The following is an 11725-nucleotide window of genomic DNA, read 5'->3' on the forward strand; positions in this document are numbered from 1 at the left end:
TGATCAAGAGGGGTTTGAAGTGAAAAGAGAAAAATAGGGAAGAAATTAACATTAACTAAGTCAGATACTACAGCACAAATTAGGCATAATATAGGAAGGAAAAGGTTATACAGAGGCCAAGTAATTGACAAGAAACAGTATTCAAGAAGGAGGGGCTAATAATAATTCTTATGGAGTCAGCTATCTAAGCAGAAATACTAAGAACAAAAAAAGGTAGTAAATAATGTATTCTAGAGATCTTAATGTAAGAAGGCAAAATTGAATTTGTAGGAGGAGAAAACTTAATGGGATGTGATTCATGATCAGAAAAGGCATATGGAAAGGTATAATTTGTATGAAAGAAACAGATTAGGTTGGGAAGGGGGTAGTGGTAAACTCATCGTATACTAAGAAAATATATTCCTGAAATGCTATCCACATCCAAAGAAAGAACTATGGAGTTGGAATGCACATCGAAGCATACTATTTGCTATTTTTTTTTTGAGTTTTATTTCCTCTTTCTGATGGTTCCTCCTATTGGTTCTAATTCTTACTTACAACATCACTAATGTGAAAATATGTTTAATAGGAATGTATATGTATAGCCTATATCAGATTGTGCGCCATCTTGAGGAGGGTGGTAGGGAGGGAGGCGGAGAAAAATTTTAAACTCAAAAGCATATGGAAGTGATTGTTGATAAATTAAAATAAATTAATTTTTAAAAAAAGAAAGAAAATATATTCCTGTAGGGAACTCTACAGACCAGAAGGAAGAAGTATCATGGACAGTATTTGGTGAGAACCAATAGAAGTTCACCAAAGCAATATTGTTGGTAGGAGGACACTACAGACCAGGTCAGAATTAAGGAATTGAATGAGAACACAAAGCTGACATGAAGCCATATGTTAGTGATAGGGGACTTAGATTCTCCAGATAACTTCTGGAATTCTGTTTTCTAAAAGCAACGTTACTGACAAATTCTCAACTTTTCCTAATGATTTAATTTTTCAAAAGTTAGAAGAAGCAGTGAGGTAAGTATTATTCTAGACTTGAGTTTTACCAATAGGAAGGAACTGGTTCATGAAGTAGAAATAAGAGGAATCTTGGGTAGAAACGTCTACTCTCTCTTGGAATTCATGTGCAACACTCACTTGGGGTATTGGTATTTGGTTTGATCTCACTGGTGCATTCACGTTATGGGGGGGGGCGGAATTCCAGTCAAGGGGTTTGAATAACTCAGAATGCAATATCTGACTTAGTCAGCAGATGGCACTCTACTGTTCCTCTCTGCCTGCCACACAAGCACAAAAACCTTATATCAGAAGGGGAAAAAAAGGGGGGGGGGGGGGGAGGTGGGCAGAGGGGGATGTAGAATAACGGTATAAGCATTTATATACCACCTTCTATATGTTAGGCACTGTGCTAAGTGTTTTACAAATGTTATCTCATTTTATTTTATTTATTCCCAGTCCATAAGATCCTTCCTGGATATTATATTATTTTGAAAGATCATTCAAAATCCTCAAATACCCTAGTTGCTGCCCTAAAATGGTACAGATTTCACATTCGGGCTTAAAAATCAGCTTCTCCTTTCTGAAATGCTACTGATTTCCAAGATATAATCTAGGAGATAAATTAAAGTATTAAAATATGGATATTAATTGTTTGGTTTTAATCTTTTTTTGTTTTTGGTTTTGGTCTTCGTTTTTGTTTTGTGGTGTTTTTTTTTCTCAAGAAAACTCATTTATCCAAATCAGTAGCAAACAGAAATGAGAGAAGGTATACATTGGAGAATATATATACTAGACAACACAGAGTAAAGGAGTTCTCTCATTGGGAGCCAAGTAACAGCTCAACAGAGAGTGTTCCAGATCTTATCCCCACAGCAGTCCCCCAAAGCCTCCGAGGTAGCAAACTGCGAATGGGGATGATGGGGTGCTTGGGTGCTTGTGCTTGTACTTGGACCCCAATTTCTCCCTAGTCTCAGAAACACTGTCTCTGACAATCACTCCCCAGCCCAAGGACACTGGGCCTAGCAATCACTCGTGCATGGGCCCCAGCACGACCCTTATCTTTCTCCCTGGTGCAGCTACACAAAGCTAGGTGAGAGAGTGCTGGGCTGCTCAGGCCCCAGCCCTAAGATCATGTCTCTGGAAGCCTCCCAATTCCTTAGTAAGTTCCTGTCTTGTGAGAAAGCTTTCCCTTGTTGCAGAGTGTTCTCTCATCAAGACAGAAGGAGAGGGGTGCCTTGCCCAGCCCAAGGAGTTATGTCCTTGGCTGGCCCAAGGACTCTTCCTCCTGCCAGACTCCCAAGATCCATACTTCTGTCATCTCCTTCCCTGTCCGGTATACTCCCTGTACCTTCTCATCCATAGCTCCCAAAGACACCTGCACCTTTGGATTACCTCATTAGTGTCCCTGGCATTCCTTTCCCATGCCCTTTTCCATATAAACCCTAGCTCCATCCTCAGTCTCTTGCAGATTCCTTAAGAATCCTTGCCCACTGAAAAGCGTAACAATAAATCTTTGCCACCTTGGCTTAAAGAATGCTTGAGTCTGTGAATTCATTCCACATGACCCCGTCCAGTACTCCAGTCTTTGAGGGGTCTCAACCTCTCAGACCACAACAGGGACATGATGGAGATTGCCAGCTCCTCTCATGTTGACTTTTTCCCAGAGTCTTTTCCTTGAACAACCTGAAGTGGGTATGGCCTCATCCATTTTTCTTCTCAAAGCTGGAAGCCAGAAGTGCCCAAGGTGGCTTGAAGCCTCAATAGAACTTGAAGAAGTCTGAAGAGATGTCCTTTCTCACACTCACCAACTCCACCCCACCCCTGTCACGGGGAATGGCTGCCAGCCCAGGTGTAGACCCACAAGTCGACAATGATCCTAATGGTCAGTCCATACCAATTTAGACTAGCTGGAGTATAGAAACAGAACAATCAGTCAGTGACAAGAGAACTAAGCCTACTAAAAACCAGGCACTTAGCTAAGTTATGATGTTACAAGTTAAAATGGTATGAAGTTAGGGGCAGCTAGGTGGCACAATGAATAGTGCACCAGCCCTGAAGTCAGGAGGACCTGAGTTCAAATCCAGCTCAGACCAGACACTTGACACTAGCTGTGTAACGATGAGCAAGTCACTTAACCCCAATTGCCTAGCAAAAAAAAAAAAAAAGATGTTATGGTGTCGCATATATGCTGTACATGTGAATTTGCAGATTTGAGTGTGTTAGTTTTTATTTTGCTATTATGCTCATTTGACTGTTTTATGTTGCATTCATGCTATAGTAATGTCTGTTAAAATATTAATATATTAAATTATTAATTAAATTTAAATTAAATTTTAAAAGTTAAAATATTAATATATTAAGATAATTAAAATTTAGATCTGCTCCTACCCCAGACATAGTTCCCTCTCTTTGTACCGTCCCTCTGTACCCATATTGATTTAGTTACCCAGCATGTAATACTTCAGCTTTATTGTACATAGAATAAAACAAAAGGAAAAGAGGCAGGGTCTCCTCCCCCTCCCCCACAATGTGAATGCACCAGTGAGATCAAACCAAATACCAATACCCGAAGTGAATGTTGTACATGAATTCCAAGAGAGAATAGACTTTTCTACCCAAGATTCCTCTTATTTCTACTTCATGAACCAGTTCCTTCCTATTGGTAAAACTCAAGTCTAGAATATTTACCTCACTGCTTCTTCTAACTTTTGAAAAATTAAATCATTAAGAAAAGTTGAGAATTTGTCAGTAATGTTGCTTTTAGAAAACAGAATTCTAGAAGTCATTGCTAACTAGCTAACACTTCATTCTCTCCTGGTTCTGAGATTCTGTGATTCTATGATAGGAAAGAGAAAGCAGGGAATATAGAGGGTGGGGTGTAGGGCAGATAGTAAAGCCCACAGATGGGGTAAGTAGGGTAGGCTCAGGGATGGAAAAAAGTCCAACAGCAGAAGAGGATATAGCTGGACCTTAGGAGTATGAAAGCTCCTAAATTCCAAGAAGCTCCCAGTTCTTTCTGGTACCTTGTCTTCTCTAGAAATATATACACATAAAAAACACTCACACACAAACACATTCTCCCAATACTGATTCACAATTAATAGCTAACATTTGTAGAGTGCTTTAAGGTTTGAAAAGCACTTTACATATATCCTTATTTGACCCTCACAACAATTCTGGGAGGTGGGTGCTAGTATTATCCCCATTTTACAGATAAGAAAACTGAGGCAGACAGAGTTTAAATAATTTGCCCACAAAGCTATTAAGTATCTGAGGCAGGAGTTGAACTTAGGTTTTTCTGACTAAGTCCAGGGCTCTATTACTGTGCCATGTAATTAAGCCCTCTGAAAGAATTTCAGGTAAAAAGTATCATACAGTACCTTAAAAATATATATATAATACATACATATATGTGTATATATATATATATACATATTTATTTTTTAGTTTTCAAAGTTCTACGCTCATAGTCCACAGGTGACATAGGTGTTGGTATCTCCATTTTACAGATGAGGAAACTGAGGCTCAGAGAGGTTAATAACATAGCTAGTAAGTAGAAGAAAGAACTAAGGATTTAAAAAGGAGTAAAGAGAGAGTAGGAGAATGGGGGAAGATAAGAAAAACAGACAATTGGAAAAAAGAAGAGGTTTTTAAATGATGATCAGGTTCTGTGCTGGGGAAGAGATGGAGCCCCCTTCTACTTTCTTTACCCCTGTCTTTTCTTGGGAGACAGCATGGTGAAGAACTCCTTGACAGACTATAAGTTCTTTGAGGGCAGACTGTCTTTTGCCTCTTTTTTGTATTCCCCAGCACAATGCCCAGCACATAGTAAGTGCTTAAAAAATACTGACTGATTGAAAGGCAGTGGATTTGCAGCATGGTACATTAGAAAGAACCTGATTCTAGAGTCAGAAGACCTGGTTTCAAATCCTGCTTCTGATGCTCACTAGTCATGTGACCTTGGGCAAGTCACATAACTTCCACGGCCCTCGGTTTCCTCATCTTCAGACAGGAGGTGGAATTAGATGATCTCCACGGTCCCTTCCAGCGCTGCACGTATGAGCCTATGATCTGGGTTTCAAAGTGTAGCTCTACCACTCACTATGCCACAGGGAGATAATTGGCAAGTGCGACAGTCTAAAAAACCTCAAGTTGACAGCCCTCTGTGAGTCTTGGAAGGCTCCCTTGTGGCAGGCTACTCTGCTCTGAACACGCTCCTTCCTCCTGCCTAAAACCCCGAGGATTTCCCTTTATATAAACCTCCATGTGCCACGCTTGCACTTCCTATCTGTCACTGGGTCTCTCATGTTCCTCTCTCAGACAGTACCTAACATCTTCCTGCCTGTGACATCAGAGATGACAACCCAATCTGACACCCCCTAAGGGACAACGCGCACCCTCTCTTTAAAATTCAGGATCTTCTTCCATCCCTTAAGCTATTCTGCTGAAGTGACAACTTGGTTTAAACAACTTTAAAAAAGATGTCATGGCCCTCCTCTGGGGTCAGTCCCCTAGCTTGTATTCACACTGAGTCCCCATAGGGGTTACCGCTACTTTGGGTTGTAAAGGGAATCCTACGGATTCGTAACACAGGAACTTATGAGCCCCTGCCTGTGTGCTTCCCATTAACAATAAGCCTCAATTTGGTCTTTAGAAAAGACATTTGCTCAAATGGCACAGCAAGAACAATACTTACAAAACATTTTTCCCAGTCACAAATATATACAGAGTCTGTATATGTGCAATTAGAGCACAAATCTAGTGGACAATGGTAGTAAGGCATACATATAGGGAACACTCTGGAACAAGAGGGCTTCTATGTTCTTTCCTCCTCTAGAGAGTCTTCAAGAAGCTCACTGTGAGTTGGCGGATCAGTGCTGATGATAGTCCAGTAATTGCTGCTTTTCTGATCTGGATCCTCAAAGGGCACTGGGTCATTTGTCATCACAAACACAACTCAAGGAAAAAGACTACAACATCTCCCTAACTATGGGAAAAGGGAGAAGCAAGGATAGAGCTGAGCCAGCAGGTTGAAGGGTTTCTGTGGGAGGATTTTAGCTGGAATGGAAGCAGCAAAGCCTTTGGGCAGAGAAGAATGGAGTGGAGCCAGAAGGAAGAGGAAGCTGGAAGCCATAATCAGGGACTCATGAGAGTGGACTGAGATCTGGAGCAGGGGAGATGTGACAGGTCAGTTAGTCAGTCAATAAGCATTTATTAGTCATTTACTATGTGTCAGGCACTGTTCTAAGTACTAGGGTTACAAAGTCAGACAAAACAGGGGGAGAAGAGGGAGGAGAAGGGGATGAGACATGGGGAGTCCAGAGGTAGCAGACAGAAGAGAGAGGTTAAGTGTGCACAGAAACCCCTTTATTCACCAACTGTATTTGCAGGAGCACCCAGCAGCAGTACTATCAGAGAAGCAAGAGAATTAATCACAGTCTCACAATTTGGGGGGACCTCAGAGACCATGTAGTTCAAACCATGCCTGAACAGGAATTCCAGATTACAATGTGCCCAACAGGGTGTCATTCAGCCTTTGCTTTAAGACCTCTCATGAAGGGCAGCTCACTCTCTCCTGAGGGGGCTCGTTTTCCCTTTGGACTACGAATTGTTGAGAAATGTTTCTGAAATCAAACCTAATTTTGCTTCCCTGCAGCCCACCTTGTGCTGCTTAATATTTTTTTAATCAATAACTTGCATAAATCCCCTTATCCTGGGGCAAGTGGACCAAATTTAATCTATCTATCTACCTGACAACTTTTCAAAGTTTTGAAGATAGTTATCGTGTAAACACTAAATTTTCTCTTCTCCAGGCTAAATTGGCCAGTAGGTAGCCCAGTGGACAGAGGGTTGGGCCTGGAATCAGGAAGACTTGAATTCAAATCTGGCCTCAGATACTTATTAGCTATGTGACCCTGGGCAAGTCATTTAACCTTGTTTTGCTTCAGTTTATAGATGAGGATCTGTAAAATGGAGGTGATAACAGCACCTGACTCCAGTTAGGTGGTATAGGTAATATGCCTGGCCTGATATCCAGAAGACTCATCTTCCTGAGTTCAAATCTGGTGTTAGCTGTATGACTCTGGCGAGTCACTTAACACTGTGTGCCTCAGTTTCCTCATCTGCAAAATAAGCAGGAGAAGGAAAGAGTAAACCACTCCAGTATCCCTGCCAAGAAAACCCTAAATGGGGTCATTTAGAGTCAGATGTGATCGAAAAGACTAAACAACAACTTTCCAGGTTTGTTGTGAGGATCAAATGAGATAATAATTGTAAAACTCTTACTCAGCACTATGCCTGGCACATAATAGGTGCTGTATAAAAGTTAGCTATCATCATCGTTGTTGTTGTTATTGTTGTTATTAATTCTCAAAGGCAGCAAGGTGGTGCATTGGGTGGAGCACAGGGTCTGGAGTCAGCAAGACCTCCGTTCCAATCTGGCCTCAGATCCATTGTGTGACTTTGGGCAAGTCACTTAACCTCAGTTTACCTCATTTCTCACCTGTAAAATAGGGATAACAATAGCACCTACTTTGTAGGGTTGTTATAAAGATCAAGTTATACCCTGATGTCATGGTCCTCTTCGAGAACTAAGGACAAACAACAACAGCAATTTGTAAAGTATTTAGCACAGTGCCTGGGCACATAGAAGGTACTATATAAATGCTCATTCCCTTCCCTTAATATCCCTGTTTTTCTCAATTGATTCTTACATGGCTTGAACTCAAGGCCCTCCACCACCCTGGCTGCCCTTCTCAAGACACTTTCCAGCTTATCAGAGCTCCTACAAGAATACAGTGCCCAGGGCAGAAAGCAATACTGTACTTGTGGTCTGACCAGCCCAGAGTCCTGAACAGGAAATGTCTCTGAAAACAGACTAGCTTTCTTGTCTACTGCATTACATCATTGACTTTCATGGAATCTTATCAAGTCTTTAATTTTAATTTTAATTTTTTAAACCAACTGAAAGACTTTACATTTATCCATATTAAATTCCATCTTACTACATCTAACCCAATATTCAAATATGTTACAATCTTTTAAAATCCAGTTATACCTATTATCTAACCTTCCCAGCTTTGACTTATTTGTCAGTCTTATGAGCATGCTATTTATGTTCTTTTCTAAGCAATTGATAATATTAAACAGCCCCTGGCCAAGTGCTGAGTATCTAGGGCATTCTGCTACAGACCTCCTTTCAAGGTGATATCAAATTATTAATGGCTATTCTTTGATTCAGCCATTCAACTAGTTTTGTATCCACCTAATTTTATCCACCCTATCCATGAGTATGTGAGGCTTTGGCAAATACTTTTCTAAAAGTTAAGTAAACTACATATAGAACATTTCTCTGGTTTATCCTATCAGAAAAGCAAAGGAAATGTATCTGGCATGGTAAAATTGCTATATCTTCGTTATCATGACTTCCTTTTCTCGAGGTTCATTAGCCATCCCTTTAACAATATAGCCTAGAATATGGCTAAAATTCTAAGTCATGATCTTGCGACTAGAGTTTTCAGTCTCTATTCTCTTTTTTTGAAAATGTGCCATTGCCCTTCAGTGGTCCTGTGGTATGACTTCTGCCCTTCACAATCTCAGGGATTGTTCTGCCAACTCTTTCAAGTACCTCAGCAAGTAGCTTACCTGGGCCTGATGACTTGAACTCATCATGGTGCTCTCTTACTATTGTCGTTTGACCTGAGTGTAATTTTGGTCATTTTTCTTCAGCTCTTTCAAATTCAAGGATCTTTCTTTTTGTCAGAAAAAATGGAAGCAAAATAAGAGTAGAAAAGTTTTTCCTTTTCTCTATTCTCCATTCTCCTCACTCTTTCCACCCCACACAATGGTCCTATTCCTTTTTTAAAGCTCCTCTTTTTCCTAGTAAAGCTAAAGAATCTATCACTTGGTCAGCACTCAAAACAAACTATACTACCAAAACCTGTAACACAAAACTATAAGCCTTAAATAGCAAACACTCCTCCAAAGTAAACAGCACTATTACACAAATATGACCATAGACTAATTTCCCTAATGGGTATTGCTGCAAATTTTTTAAATAAAATAATAGCAAGAAGATTGCAGTAATATGTCACAAGGATCATATACTATCAGCAGGCTAGATTTGTAAGAGGAATGCAGGGCTGGTTCAATATTGGGAAAACTATAAGCATAATTGACCATTTCAATTACAAAAACAATAAAAATCACATGATTATATCAATAGATCTGAAAAAGCTTTTGACAAAATACAATACTCCTTCCCATTCATAACATTAGAAAGCATAGGAATAAATGAAGTTTTTCTTGAAATAATTAAGTAGTATCCATCCAAAACCATAAGCAAGCATTATCTGTAACAAGGATAAACTAGAAGCCTCTTCAGTAAGATAAGAGGTAAAGCAAGGATGCCCATTATCACTATTATTATTCAATATTGTACTAGAAATCCTAGCTATAACAATAAGACAAGAAAAAGAAACTGAAGGAATAAAAATAGGCAATGAAGAAACAAAACTATCATTCTTGGTAGATGATAAGATGATATACTTTGAGAACCCTAGAGAAACAACTAACTAGTTGAAGCAATTAAAAACTATTGCAAAAGTTGCAAGATATAAAATAAACCCACCAAAAAACCCAGCAGGAAGAAATAGAAAGAAAAGTTCCATTTAAATTACTGCAGACAATATAAAATACCTGGGAATCTACCTCTCATCACACACCCAGAAACCATATAAACACAATGACAAACACTTCTCACAAAAAATAAAGACAGATATAAACAACTGGAGAAAAATTAATTACCCATGGACAGATCAAATCAATATAATAAAAATGACAATTCTACCTATGTTTATTTACTTAGTCAAGGCCATATGCCTGGGAACAAACAGGCAGTAAGAAAGACAGACATGCAGGCACAGACAAGGGTGGGTGGAATGGGGCAAAGGTCTCTTTTCTCCCCAGCACCAGAGATCTCAAATCAAGTCCAGGTCCTGTGCCAGCAGAGGTGGTGGTCTATCTGAGTATCTATTCTTCTGCTTTCACTTGGAGGGTTTTTCTTTTATCTTTTTTGGGGGGGGAGGGGTGCCACAGAGCACTGAGCCAAGGGGTAGGACCAGAGAGATAGGGCATACTACTGTATGATAAAATTAATATGGATGGGGTTTTTTTGGAATGCAAATTTCTTTCAAAATTTTTTGTAAAGTTGAATTTGCTTAACACAAATTTACATAAAGTGAGAACTATGTACTAAGATAAAGTCAAAATGTGGATACATGATTTAGACATTAAGGGTAATATCATAAGCAAATTGGGGAGCATGGAAAATTTGCCTGTCAGATCTACGGATAAGGGAAGAGTTTACGACCATTCAAGACAATATCAGGGAAGGCAAAATGGATAATTTCGATTACATGAAATTAAAAAGGATTTCCACAAACAAAACCAATACAGCTAAAATTAGGAGGAAAGCAGGAAACTGGGGGGAAATTTTTACAGTAAGTTTCTCTGATAAAGACCTCATTTCTCAAATATAGAAGGAACTGAGCCAAATTTATAAAAATAAGAGGCATTCCCCAATTGATAAATAATCAAAGGATATGAACAGGCAGTTCTCAAAAGAAGAAATCAAAATTATCAATAGTCATATGGGAAAAAATACTCTAAATCACTAATAATTAGAGAAGTACAAATTAAAACAACTCTGAGCTACCTCACATCTGTCAGATTGGCTAACACGACAGAAAGGGAAAATGACAAAAGTTGGAGGGGATGTGGAAAAATAGGGACACTAATGCATTGTTGGTGGAGTTGTGAACTGGTCCAGTCATTCTAGAGAACAATTGGAACTACAACCAAAGGCTATAAAACTGTGCATACCTTTAACCCAGCAATACCATTACTAGTATGTTTCCCAAAGTGGTCAAAGAAAGAAAAAAAGATCTATATGTGTACAAAAATATTAATAGCAGCTCTTTTTGTGGTGGCATAGAACTGGAAATTGAGAGGATGTCCACCAACCAGGGAATGACTAAACAAGTAGTAATATATGATTGTAATGGAATACTATTGTGCCATAAGAAATGACAAGAAGAACGGTTTCAGAAAAACCTAGGAAGACTTATATGAATTGATGCGAAATGAAGTGAAAAGAACTAGGAAACCATTGTACATAGTAACAGCAGCATTGTCACAATGATCAAATGCGGAAGATTTAGGTACTCTGATCAATATGATGATCCAAGACGAATCCAAAGATTTATGATGAAAAATGCTATCCATTTCCACAGAGAGAACTGGTGGACTCTGAATGTAAACTGAAGCATATTGTTTGTCAATTTCTTTATTTTTCTTGCTTTTTTTGCAACATGGCCAATATCGAAATACATTTTGCATGATTTTACATGTATAATGGCTATCATATCATTTGCCTTCTCAATGGGTGGGAGAAGGACTGGAGGAAAGAAGAGAATTTAGAAATCAAAATTTTAAAAGTGAACATTGAAATTTAAAAACAAAAGCAATGTAAACAAAGCATTAGGGACTAAGTAGTGCACAGCTGTGGTGCACATACCTCTCATTTCTGTTACTGAGAAGGTTGAGGCTTAGGGGATCGTCCAAGCACAGGAACTCTGAGCCAATCGGGTGTCCACAGTTAAGTCTAGCACCGATATGGAGAGTGCCCAAGAATGGAAGGAAGAAAAGTAGGACAGCTACCAGGCTGCCTAGG

Source organism: Vombatus ursinus, unplaced genomic scaffold, assembly GCF_900497805.2.
Source record: "Vombatus ursinus unplaced genomic scaffold, bare-nosed wombat genome assembly UNPS02015398.1, whole genome shotgun sequence".
Taxonomy (NCBI): domain Eukaryota; kingdom Metazoa; phylum Chordata; class Mammalia; order Diprotodontia; family Vombatidae; genus Vombatus; species Vombatus ursinus.